General features: G+C 37.2%; 1 protein-coding gene across 1 annotated transcript in view; it reads left to right on the top strand.

Annotated features, from left to right (window-relative positions):
* LOC150099409 (tolloid-like protein 2) overlaps window positions 1–13,769 on the top strand; it is a 781,663-nt gene that overhangs the window by 10,260 nt on the left and 757,634 nt on the right. The window lies entirely within an intron of this gene.

Genomic DNA, 13,769 nt, shown 5'->3' with positions numbered 1-13,769 from the left:
TATTACTAGGGACAAGAACTGGTTTTTATCAGTACTCTCTTGAAACGACACCACCAAAGTTCAGAGTGGCAACACGAACAAAATCAAAAAAGGCATGTGCATGAGCAAGTTTCAAGCGAAAACCATAATTGTCATATTTTTGATAGCCATGGCATGGTCCACCAAGAATTTGTAACTCCTGGAATAAACCAAGTTTACTACAAAGAAATACTTGAATGGCTGTGAAAACACTTATGGGTATGTGTCCAGAGATTGAGAATGATTGGATCTAGCAGTGTTTAACCAAAAAAAAAAGAAAAAGAAAAAAAAAAAGTGTTCCAGTGTTGGAACAGCTACCATTCTTGCTGGACTTGTCTCTGTATGACTTTTTTTTTTCTTTTTCTCAAGTTCAAGAACAAGATGAAAGACCCATTTTGAGAACTGTAGAAAACATCCAAAGAGCTGTTACATGAGCCATAAACGAGCTAATAGAAGAGGACTTCAATCCTGTTGTACTGCATGGAAGGAATGTTAGAATCCATATTTATATATATATATAAAACACCTTAATCAGAATGCATATAGACTATTGTTCATTGATCTGTTCACCTGGTTTTCAAGGGGATATTGATATCTTAGAGAGGGTGGCCAGATAAAATTCACTAAATTGGTATCAGGTATCTAGAATGTTGGATATGAAAACAGAATGAGGGATTGTAGAGCCTTGGGAATAGAAGGAAAGAAGGGTATGATATCTTACAGCTTCCAGAGATGGCCCTTGTTCTACCTGTCTCCCTCTGCTCTATAGAAGTTCTCCACTGCATTTATCTAGTAATAACCCCTATAGAGCAGAGGGAGACAGGTAGAACAAAGGCCATCTCTGGAAGCTGTATAAGGAGGATGCATGCAAGAAAGTGAGGAGTAAGTTCTTTGCATGGAGACTGATGGTCAGTTTCTCGAATGTGTTGCTTGAGTTTGTGGTGAGTATATTGGATTTAAGCCATGGTTTGATGATCTTTTTATTTGAGAGCTTGGACCTCCCTTATGAGTCTTGAACAACGATATTTTAGCTGCAATCTGATATGGTCTTGCATGGTTGGATAAGTTTTTTAGTCTAAGTCTCAGTTCTGGCAAGGTTCCAAGGGAGTTGAAAAAGGACAATATTGATAATACCATTACATGAAGGTGGTTCCAAGACAGAAGCAGCAAATTGACAATTAACATCTGAGGAGTAGCAGTTAAAGTATTGGAAAAGTTGGTTATAGGTAAAATGTAGCAGTGAATGGATAGGAATGTGATATTCTATGGTGGGTAGCATGGTTTTTTAAGCTGTATGGTCTGCCTTATTTTACTCATATTTTATGAAAGCAGAATTAGATAAGAGAAATGGCTACCATGTTACTGTTCGACTTTGGGCAAATTACCACATGGAAAACTATTACAAAAGTTGGAGCATATGAGAATAGATATGAGTCTGGTGGCATGGATGGGATGGCTGATAAAGACACTAGAGAGTGTTATATGGTAGAGTGGAATCTAGGAGAATGAGGGGGACTAATTGATGAATGATATAGGAAAAGATTTAAGGGGGAGAAGATAAGCTGTTTGCTGATGATGTGAAACTGGAGAGGGGCAATAGTTGCTAAAGGTGATATAGATATCCTGCAGGATGATTTAAATAAATTGGGATTGTGGGTAAAGGAAATTGACTGTCAATTTAATGTCAAAATGTATGGTTTTGTCCATTGTGTTGACAAGGCTACATACTATGTATCACATTGATGGTACTGGATTGAAGGAAATTGATGAGACTAGGGGATAATGATAGACAGAGTCAAAGTTCAGAGACTATATTGTAGAAGTTGGTAAAATAACTCAAAGGATTACTTGGAAGCTGAAAAACACTAACAAGTAAAGATAGGTAAACTATTGTTCATCTTTATAAGGCTATGATTTGGCCATATCTTGACTACTTGGCATAGATTTTTTTGTTTGGAGAGTGGTGAGTGAGAATGGGATGGTTTTCCAGAATTAGTTGAGTTCCCTGACAGTGAATGCATTGAAGGGGAGGTATGATAGGTATTTTTATGTATAAAGGTTAGTGTGGGTCTCTGGTGATGCGTCTTCTGACTCTGTGGCGATACTCATATAATAATAATTACATATTTATTTCTGGTTGTCATTCTCATGGTATCTATGTCATCATTTTGTCTTCAAAACTCATGCAGTAGCTTTATTGTTTAATATGCAGATGAGCACAAAATGCCCATTGGGGAAAAATTGTGCATTTAAAAGTATTATATTAAATATAAACCTATTTAAGTAAACAATATATATATATATATATTATACAAACATATGACAAATAACTAATAATAATAATTATTATTATTCAGAACCTGCCTGGAGTTACAAGACTCATTCTAGGAGGCCCATCTTATACAGCACAGTATCATACCATTCTTTAAACCTGTTTGCTATATCTACCGTAGCAGTGAATACATTCCACATTCCATTCACCCTGCATGTAAAAACCTCTTTTCACCTTCTTCTTCACCACTTCCTTTTACAACTTACTGGGATTCCCCATCTCCTTGTTTTTTCCTTGTTCTATCATACAAAAAAATCTCATCTCCAAGTGTCAAGCCTGTAATATCTCTCAACAGTTTAAATTTCTCTTTCATATCATTCCATCATCTTCTATCCATCAGACTGCACAGTGCTCTCAGTCTCTCCTCAAAAATCAACACTACAGTTCTGATATCATTATTTGTTTCTCTACCTTTTCCAAGGTTACTTCATCCCCTTTATATTCTGATGACCAAATTCGAACATAGTAAGATGTTGTTCGATCTGGGCATTATAAAATTGAGTCAACCCTTTTATCTCTGCTGGTAAGCATCCCTCTCTGTATTGTAGCATTTCTTCACTGCCTTCATGATTTATCTCTGAACTTAAATTTCTATCAGCTTCCTCCACTTCCTCTAGTGTAGCTCCACCAGTAGAGTAATGCAACTTTCCATTGGTGGATCACACATTTCATGACCTCACATTTAGCTGCATTAAACTGATATTCCCATTCATTTGCATACTTGTTCAGCTTATTGAAATCCTCCTGTGGACCAGAGCATTGGGGAGTATTACTAATAACTCTTCCTAGCTTCACATCTGCAAATAGTGAATATCTCCCTACAATCTGTTGACTCTATTGATGACATAAAGGCTAAACAGCAAAGGTCTGAATGCTGTGTTCTGTAGAATCCTACTTATGACTGATTTTCCTAGATACTTCTTTCTCCCCTCCCACACATTCTGATATCTGTTATATAGTTACAGAACCTTCATATCTATCAGAGAGCCTTTGCAAAATCATAAATGTTCTGTAGGTTCAGTTGATGTTTTCAGTGTTTCTACCTATTTTGTCTTTTTATTGCTGATTTTCATTGCTTTTTCTTCACCAAGTTTCTCTTCCTCAATTTTTCTTAGCCGTTTCTGAAGTATACTTGCATAAAACTTACCAGGAACCCTCAGTAGGGAAATATCTCTGTAATTCTCATTCAGTTTTATTTCTCTTTTTATAGATGGGTGCTATGAGAGCTCAGCTCCAATCCTCTGGAATTTGTCCCTCTGACCTGGCTTTCTGAATTATGTAGCCACTGTAAAACTTTTATACCTCCATATTTGAGCATTTCTGGCCAAATTTCACTGGCCTTGTTGGCCGAATGGTTAGCATATCCACTTTTGGATACGGAGTTTGAAAGGCTGTGGATTTGAATTTCACCATGGGCATGGATGTTTGTGATTGTCTGTGAAAATACCAGTCGTGGTAGTGGGTGATAGATGTCATTGGTGTAGTTACAGTTCATTGTAGTTGGTGGATTGAGTGGTGGAGACAGAGTTCGAGTAGGTGCCCTCCTTCAATGAGTCTTTGGACTCCCTGGAGGTGTCAATGTAATAATAATAATAATAATAATTGCATCTACTCCAGTTGCCTTTCCACATTTCAGGTATTTGATGGCTTCCTCCACTACAGTCATTCACTAAAGTACAGTCATTCTCTGGGTTATGGATGAGATACGTTCCTGAGAATGTCTTTAAGTCAGATTTGTATGTAACTCGATCCCTGATGAACAGTGCATACACGGTGATAATAATAATAATATTATAATGGCTCGTATATGGCAATAATAATACAGTGTAATACTGTAATAATAATAATACCCCTGTACTGTAATAATAAGTTTCAGAAACTGTTGTGTTCTTTCTTTTAATTCAAACAAACAGAACATAAACACAAACTCATACAAAAAGTTTAGATAGGAGAAATTTCAAAAAAGTATATTAAAGGTTAACACTCACCTAATGTTGCATCAATGTCTTGTTTATGGGAAGGGCATTTTTGAGGCAAGAAGGTAGGCTAACATTAATCAGAAGATGATGTCGGAGATAGTGCTGGAGAATCAGGATTCGAATTGGGGTCAGATTCTGGTTCTATAGAGGGTGGACCTGGGGCTAGAGAATCAGGATTTGATGCTGTTGCTGGAGGACGGGAGCTTACCAAGTCAGTTTCTTGAAAAAGGTATCTAGGGTTGTTTGCACAGCCTTTTTCTTTTTTTTTTTTGATCATAAATGGCCTTGTAGTAGCTGATGTTCTCACTAACTGCACGGTAAACTTTTGTAAACTGCTCAGTGTTAGGATCTTACTCCTCAAGCTTAGCAAACCCTGCTTCAATGAGATGAAAGGCTTCAGCTAATTCTAAAGCATTAGATGTAAGCTTAATGCTTTCCAAATGAATGATGGTGTCTGGCCTCTCTCTCTCTCTCTGAATGCTTAATTATTTCTGCTTTCATTTCCGTTGTAATCACCTTTCTCTTCGCTGCAGGCTCACCTTGACTTGCAGTGGACTTTCACTTTGGAGGCACAGTCATAAGGGTAATAACAGCCTTACAAAATCAAATAAAAAAGTTAAGATGAAAGTGATGCCGTATGTAAGTGATGCCAATGAACCGCTTACACCATGCAGGTTTGTTTACATGTGCGGAAGAAACTAATTCCCGAATTATGAATTTAATTATTTCATTATTAATTATCCTTATGGGGAGCCTTGGGAGCCCCATTCGTAAGTACGGAATGGCATAAGTTGGGTTGTCCATAAACTAGGGACCGCCTGTGTTAATGTGTGTTCCTGACTGCATTCCTGTTGAGTGTTTTCCACTGCCATGCTATCAATGCTTGTTTCATTTAGCAATCTTTCAAAGAAATTACTCCAGACATCTAGAATATTTTTGTCTTCAGTTTTCATGTCACTTTTATAATCTCTGATTCCTTTTACTGCACTCTTTCCTCCATTTCTAGCTTTCTCGATAGCCTCCAGAATATTTTGTCAACTTCCTGATATTTATTTCTGTGTTCTTACCAAAGTCTTCCCATGACTTTTGTTTAGCTAGTTTTACACATTGCTTTGCTTTCTTACATTTTTCTCTGTATTCTCTAAAAGCACAAGCTGACTTACTTGCCAGGAACTTTCAATATGCTTTCTTCTTTTCTTTCACTGCATCTTTGATCTCCTGACTCCACTATGGAGTTCTGATTTTTCTATCCTTACAAACTGCCTCACCATCCCTCTCTGACTGAATTAATTAATGTGTTCAACCTCTTTCATTTTTTCCTTGAATAGTGTTGGTGTATTTGAGTCTGCAGTTCACCTCTGAAGAAAACTGTTTGACTTTGATTCATTTTAAAACTTTCTTACACACTCTTCTTGTCAATATGAAATTCAGTTTTATCCTGCTCAAAACTAAATAGTGATCATTTACTATTTCAAATCCTCTGTATACTCTTGTGTCCTGAACCAGTGGGAAAGTCACTATCAACTATAACAGGGTTTCCCAAATTGTGTTCTTCAGAACACCAGTGTTCCACAGAAAGTGAATAAGTGTTCCGTGATGTTAATGACAAGCTGTGTATTTTTAGACATGGAAGTAATTTGGGAAAGGGAATACCGCTGTTTATGACCTGTCATAAAAATTGCCTGCAAGTCAATTACAACAATGGGCAGCGTATCCTCTGTTCTCAAAACTGAACGAAATAACATCTGTGTTGCAAATGTTAGTGACCAATCATCAAGGAAGTATAAAGAAAATTTTTCCACTGAAATTGAAGATCAATGTAATCTGTATCCAGTTCTCAAATCTAGTAATACTCAATACTTTCTTCGCAAGTTCGTGTTGTAGGATGAAAGTGCTTGTTTCGAAACCGTAACACAGTGATTTTTTAAAAGTAATAGGCCTACAGATTTAAATTTTAATATGAATAAGAGACAAGGGACTTTGTTTAATTTTGGTGCTAAGAAATCTCTTATTGAAGGTGTTTGTGACAAAACAGATTTCATCCATCTCCAGCCTATAAAGCAATATCCAGGATGTACAAAAGGAGGGGAAAACTACCAGCACACAGGAGAAAAAGTCTGCATTCACTCGTAAGTACTTATAATAATATTATAAATTTTTGGTGATCAGAATGGGGTATGTCGATGAAAATCAGCACAAATTAATTTAATGATGTTGGCCTGAGGAAATTACAATATTATTATTATTATTATTATTATTATTCAGACCTCCATGTAGTCAAAAGACTCATTGTGGGAGGTCCTTCCTAAGAACATAAAGTCTATCAAGACTCATCGAGTGGAAGTTCCCCCCCCCCCTAAGAAACACAAATTCTATCATACCACTCCTTAAACTCATTGACCGTTCTCGCTCTCACCACTATATCAGGCATTGCATTAAACAGTTCAACCACCCTCCATGTAAAGAAACCACTCCTCACCCTCTTGCTCACAGTTTCCTTTCGTAACTTCCAGGGATGGCCTCCTGCCATCACTCCTTCCCGCTGTTCAACCAAGCGAAAGAACTCTCCAGTGTCGACCCTGTAACCACCTCTCAACAGTTTAAAAGTCTCAATCATATCACCTCTCCTTCTTCTATCCACCAAATTCTGTAGTCCACATTCCCTCAGCTGATCCTCATAACCAAAATTGTACAGTCCTGAAACCATCATTGTGATCTGTCTTTGTACCCTTTCCACAGTTAATTTATCCCTTTCAAATCCTGGGGACCAAATCTGAGAACAATAGTCTAAGTGTAGTCTAATCAGAGACTTATACATCAGAATGATAACCCTTTTATTTCTGCAGGTCAGTGTCCTTCTCATAATTGCAGCAATCCTCTGTGTTACCTTCACCACCTTTGCAATATGTTCCCTAAATTTCAGGTTTCTATCAATCATCAACCCCAGATCTCTTGTCTTCCCTACTTCCTCCAGTATAACTCCTCCCATAGAGTATGCAGCATCGCATTGATGTTTCCCAAACCTCAAGACCTTACATTTTGCTGCATTAAACTGACACTCCCCCATTCATTTGCCCATCTATCTAGCTTATTCAAATCCTCTTGCAGGGCTACCATATCTGCACTATTACTAATAATCCTTCCCAGCTTTGCATCATCCACAAACTGAATATCCCCTTGCAATCCACTGGCAATGTCATTGATATAAAGGTTAAACAATATTGGTACCAGTATAGTGAGCCCTGTGGGACCCCACTTGTAACCCTCTGCCTCCTTGAAACTGCTCCACCATACACAACTCTCTGATACCTATCACACAGCCAATCCTGAATCCAGTTGACCAATCTGACATCCAGACCCATGTGCTACAACTTAAATATCAGCTTATCATGTGGCACCCTGTCAAATGCCTTCGCTAAGTCTAAGAAAATGGCAGTATATGCCTTTCCCTCATCTAATGCTCTTGTAACTTTATCATAAAAGGCTAGCATATTGCTAAAACAAGAGTGCCCCTTCACAAATCCATGTTCACTCTCACAGATAACATTACTCTCATCTGCCCAATGCTGTATATGCTCCTTCACTACTTTCTCCAAGTTCTTACTAACTACTGATGACACACAAACTGGCCTATAATTAAACACTTCCAATCTGCTACCACCCTTATGCAATGGCACTATCTTACCTTCCTTCCATTCCCTGGGCACTTTTCCTGCAGCCAGACATCCAAAGTACTCAGTATCTGAAACACTCTCTCTCCTCCTGTACCTCTAAACCTCGAACCTGCCCTATCCCTCTAGCATTAAAACTGACTCCTCCAGGATGAAATACTCCAATAAAGTGTTCATTGAACAATTCCACTATGTCCTCTGCATCAGTCACTCTATTCCCATTTTTTCCCCACAATATCATTCTTCCACAGTCATTTCTCCTCTTACTGGCCACATAGCTAAAAAATTTCCTAGGATTTTCTTTGGACCTTAAGGCCAGTCTCCTCTCATATTCCAGTTTCGCTTTCCTTACCAGACTAGTCACTCTTCTGGCCTTTGTTTTATATTCATGCTACAAGATTTCATTAGTCCAGCGATTGATAACTGATTTAAATGTAATTTTATATTTGTTAACATGTCACACCGTATACATAAGTGTACTAATGCTCTTTATGATTATGCCATAATTAATTATTAATACATTACAAAATAACCAAGGTGTTCCGTGAATATTTCAGGATTTGTGAAGTGTTCCTTCGTAGGAAAAATCTGGGAAACGTTGAATTATAATATAGTCATTGAGATCCTTCTTATTTCTTGCATCTTCTCTCCTTGTGAATTTGTGCACATTTTTATGTTGGAACATTGCATTAATAATAACTAATCCATGTCCTGAACATAAATCCAGCATTTATTTACTGTCATTATTAGCTTTGTGCTTTTCTCCAAATTTTCGCAAAACATTATTATTACATAACACCTCATTTCTATATACCCCACATTTCTATATGTCTGGTAATCATTTCCTACTCTGCTGTTTAGATCTCCAACAAGGACCAACTTTTCTTTTTCATTAAGCCAGTTTCCATTTCTAATGCCTCAAAAAATTCCTCTATTTCTTCCATTGTAGAATCTTCTTTGGGATCAGAAGTCTGATTGCCCATTCTGATATTAGCCCATATCAATGTACTTGATATTGCCTGCCATTCAAGATGATTATACTTATATTTAGTGTTAAATACTATAGCTACTCTCTCTTTTCCATGATTGTCATTGCCTGAATATATAACATTTTGTATTTGTCACTTAGAAACTAGCCTGTTTTTGTCTTCTTCGTTTCAGTCATGCTTATTATGTCAATCTGGTACTTATCCAATCGTGATCTCTGTGGGTGTTGAGTCGGGATGTGTTACAGGATTTGTTCCAGTAGCTGACGTTTTGCTGTTTCCCCCCAGTTACCTAACAAAAACAACGGGGACCTTGTTTAACCAGGTGACATCCCAGTTGGCATGAAATTCTGTCATATTGTACCATAATTTTATATTGAGGTTTAATTAGATTTTTTTAATAAAATAATATACTAATATTATAAATTGCACTACTCTCTCCCCCCCTTCTATCAAGGGGGATAACATGATATCCATAACACAGCACATTCCAAGCTTCCATGTCCTACTGTACACTCTCTTTGTACAAGTATAGACGATGTTGCATGTTGGTTTGGGTAATGTGGGACTTGCATATTGTGTTCCTTCCATGAAAAACCATGTTGTGTGCCTCAGTTATGAATGTTTTTGTGCAGATTATTATATTACATGACATCTCCAGGGAGTCCAAAGACTCATCCAGGGAGGGCACCCACTCAACAATTGTGTATTCATCACTCAATCCACCAACTAAACAAATCACAACTACCATTATCATCTATATGAATGCCATCTACCGCCCACCACCACTAGTATTTTCACAGACAATCATAAACATCCATGCCCATGGCAGGATTCAAACCTGCAGCCTTTTGGCTGGAAGGTGGATCGCTAACCACTCAGCCAACCAAGCTGGCATCGATAACCAGAAGGGTAACCAGTGTTGTGCCCCAGGGTTCTGTTCTTGGACCAATGCTGTTTAATTTGTTTGTAAATGATATATCATGTGGACTGACTGGGGATTCGAGTTCCAATCGATGCCCAGAACTCTGTGTTTGATATGTCAGCCAAAGAATGGCGGGTTTTGCATATTATTTATTGTAGTACCTTATGGTCACATTCGGTGAGTGTGGTTAGTCATCCACTGTGGATAGCACTTGCAGTTGACTTCCTTCACTTTCATATGATTATGGTATCACTGATTGTTGACCTGGGATGGCCCAATTTGTCAACAATTTGCCAAACAGATAGGCCTGCAACATGGCATCTATTCACAATGTCTCTTTCAAACTGCATCAGTTCCTTTCTCATAGCCATCTCACCTGGACACTGTTGCACTTACTTGAGAGCATCATATTCTTCCAATTGTACTGGTTACAAATTGTTACTCATTACATGGCATGGTAAACCTTGCGTAAGGGGTGGCTGTTGACTTCTTTCCAAGCAGTGCATATCATACTATATATATATATATATATTTCAAATATATAATTTGCAAATATTTCAAAATGGAGTGGACATTGATATTTTCACTGGAAAAACAAATACCATATTTCCATTGAAATATGGTATTTGGTTAGCAAAACTATGTAGTTGAACTAAATTTTGATAAACAAATACCATATTTATTGTATTTATTACTGCTTGGCATTGGCAGGGTATTGACAAAATCAATCCTGCTGGATGTAACTGTCAATTCATGGTTCCATACCTTTATAATGGTTTCACGGAGCTCCCGAAGTGTTTTCGATTTCTTGTGTATTTCAATCATTGTTTGGTACCAAAATTCTCATTGGGGTTTGAGATCTGTGCTGTTTACGGGCCACAGTAGTCACTGAATCAAGTGTTCATTGAGCCACTTATTAAGCTGCAACAAAATCTTAAGATTTTTTTTAAATACTAAACTCAATTTGTATGGTACATTTTATGGCTATAATAGCATTATTTACTCTTTTTGCTCTATGACAAGGAGCAGAGTCATTCTGAATGATACAATTTGTTGTTACGATAAAATGGTCTCTGATAGTAAGCAGCAGTTCTTCTAAAATTTTCTGATATACTTGTGCATTCACTGAACCTTTTGTGAAATGCAAGCAACCAACACCATGATATGACATGTGGCCCCAGATCATCTGATTGGCTGAGAGTTTGACTGTTGACACCAGACAGTCAAGGTTGAATTTTTCCCCTGATTGTCTTCAAACTGTCTTTCTATCATTGGTGCCCTGCAAGTTGAACTTTTTCTTGTCAGAAAAAAAAAATTCTTTTCCACTGATCAGGAGTTCATTTGGTATGCTCTTTGCACCAGTTTAATCAAGCCAATCTCATTTTTTTGGTTAACAAGAGTTTTTTTTTTTTTTTTTTTGGTGCCTGGCAATCTGTCCCTGTTGAATGAATCTTCTCCAGTTGCAGTTTCCCACAACTCCAGTTTGTTATTCCCAGTCCCGTTTCAATTTTCTGGATGATGCACGACAATTTTGAGGTAGAGCTACTTTAGAACTGGATCTTATATGATGCAGACAGTAGCTTTCTTCCTCTATCCTTCTTCCTTTTGGCAGATCCGGTTTCCTTCATTTTGACAGCAGCCATACCACAATAGATTGACTACAGGACACAATTTGAGCTATTTCACGAGAAGAGTAGCCTTCTCTATTCAAAGCTTGAATCACATTTTTCCTGTGAGGTGTTAACTACACATAATTAGCTATAGTAATCTCAGCACGAAAATGTGAAAACTAGCTCTTATTGTCTATTGATAGCATAAAACATTCTGATGCAATAGCAGCAACTATTGCATTATATAGAAATAAGCAGATCCGGTTTCCTTCAAATTTCGACAGCAGCCATACCACAATAGATTTACCTACAGGACACAATTTGAGCTATTTCACGAGAAGAGTAGCCTTCTCTATTCAAAGCTTGAATCACATTTTTCCTGCAAGGTGTTGACTACACATAATTAGCTATAGTAATCTCAACATGAAAATGGGAAAACTAGCTCTTATTGTCTATTGATAGCATAAAACATTCTGATGCAATAGCAGCAACTATTGCATTATATAGAAATAAGTGGGAATGTTAGATGATGCAATACAACAAAATATCTAATGATAAACCAATGAAAATGACCATTTAACTACTAAAAAATATATTTATGTAAAGTAAAGCAGTTTCTATGAACATGGGTGTATATTTTTGATGAGTGCAGAGAATGAATCTGAGCAAGTAAGAAATTATATGAAAGAGCTGGAGAGTAAGGAAGAAGAGAATGAAATGGTGCTTTTGAATGGAGAAGTGGGTAGCATGAATGTAGAGAGAGAGAGAGAGGAATGTGCAAGACAAACAGGTAAACAGCAAGATTCAGGTTGGATAGGGGAAAGCATCATGCGAAATGTTGATGCTCAAAGAGGAAGTGACTGTGTGTGTGTGTGTGTGTGTGTGGACAAGAATGGAATGGCCTGGTATGTAGGAAGAACAGTTGAATTTGAAGGAGGTTCTCTGATGGGGACAGAGTAAAGAAATGGCTCAAGGAAAGCATAGTCACATCTAAAAAGTGGTATCAGTGAAACTTGTAATAGATCTCAGAATGAGCAGTTATGTTTGCATATGAATGCTAGAAGTATCAGGCACAAGGGAAATGAAATGATTGCATTGAGTTTGTTCACTCAAAAATTGTTGGAATAAGTCTGACGTCGTTCACTGAGGATGACATCCTCATAAATTATTATGGATGTTGCTATAGGCCAGGTAACTTGGAAGGTAGTGACCATGAAATGTTTAAGCAAATTAGCCAAACAAATTGGAAAAGGGTGATCATTATGGGCAGTGGCATAGCTAGAGCTTTTGCCACCCCTCTCAGCACACACCAAAAATATTACAAAAAGTCAAAACGAAATTATCAAAAAAAAAAAATTAAAATGCAGGAAAAGAAATTAAAACACTATGTTTATGTTTATTTTAGTTGCAAGTATAGTTGTTGAAAGCTAATTATTAATTAAGTAATTAAATTAGTAAGTTAATATAAGTAGAAGAATCATCGGAAAATAAAATTGTCTTTTAAGTGAAAAGTGCTGCCCCGGGCGGACTACCCCCTAGCTATGCCACTGATTATGGGTGATTTTAATTATGTCAGTATAGATTGGGATGACGAGATGCGAACCAGAAGTAAAGAAATTGAATTTCTAGTGGTTAAGCAAGAACTGAGGATTCTTAAATTTGATCATTTCAAATGAGAATGTCATTATAAATGAAGTATAAAATCTTCCTCCAGTTGGTGAGAGGAACAACCTAGGTGATTATCAGCCATGTGAAGACTTCTGTGAAGAAAAGATACATATGGAGCTCCAAGGATGATGATTATGAGAAGCTCAGGGGATACTTGCAGCTATAGCAGAGAATGAAGAGTCGGGTGGAAAGGAGATCAATGCTGCTTGCGTGCTATTTATCTAGTAGAAGCAATGTCTAAATGTATTCCAAGAGTTAAAATGTTAAATAAGGTATGTGCAGAATGGATGAATGAAGAGGGTCTGTAAGTAAATACAGAAAAGACAGAGAAAGAAGGTATTGTGGAGGCAACGTAAGATGAGAGGTAATAATTCCATGAGGAGTACAAAGAACAGGCAAGGAGGGAGACTTGGTTGGTAAGAATAGCAAACATGCAATATCAGCATCAGTTAGCTGATGAGAAAAAAAAAAAACTTTTTTTGTGTGGCCAGCAAAAAAAGAATGATTATGGTAGGATGACATTGTTTGGAGAAAATGGTATAAAGATAACTGATGAAAAGGATATAGTTGAAATATTTAA

The sequence above is a fragment of the Typopeltis vanoorti genome, chromosome 14 (genome assembly GCF_054136105.1).
Source record: "Typopeltis vanoorti isolate ZY-2024b chromosome 14, IOZ_Tvanoo_1.0, whole genome shotgun sequence".
Lineage (NCBI taxonomy): Eukaryota > Metazoa > Arthropoda > Arachnida > Uropygi > Thelyphonidae > Typopeltis > Typopeltis vanoorti.
The sequence above is the reverse complement of the archived record's forward strand: the minus strand, read 5'-3'. Positions and strand labels throughout refer to the sequence as shown.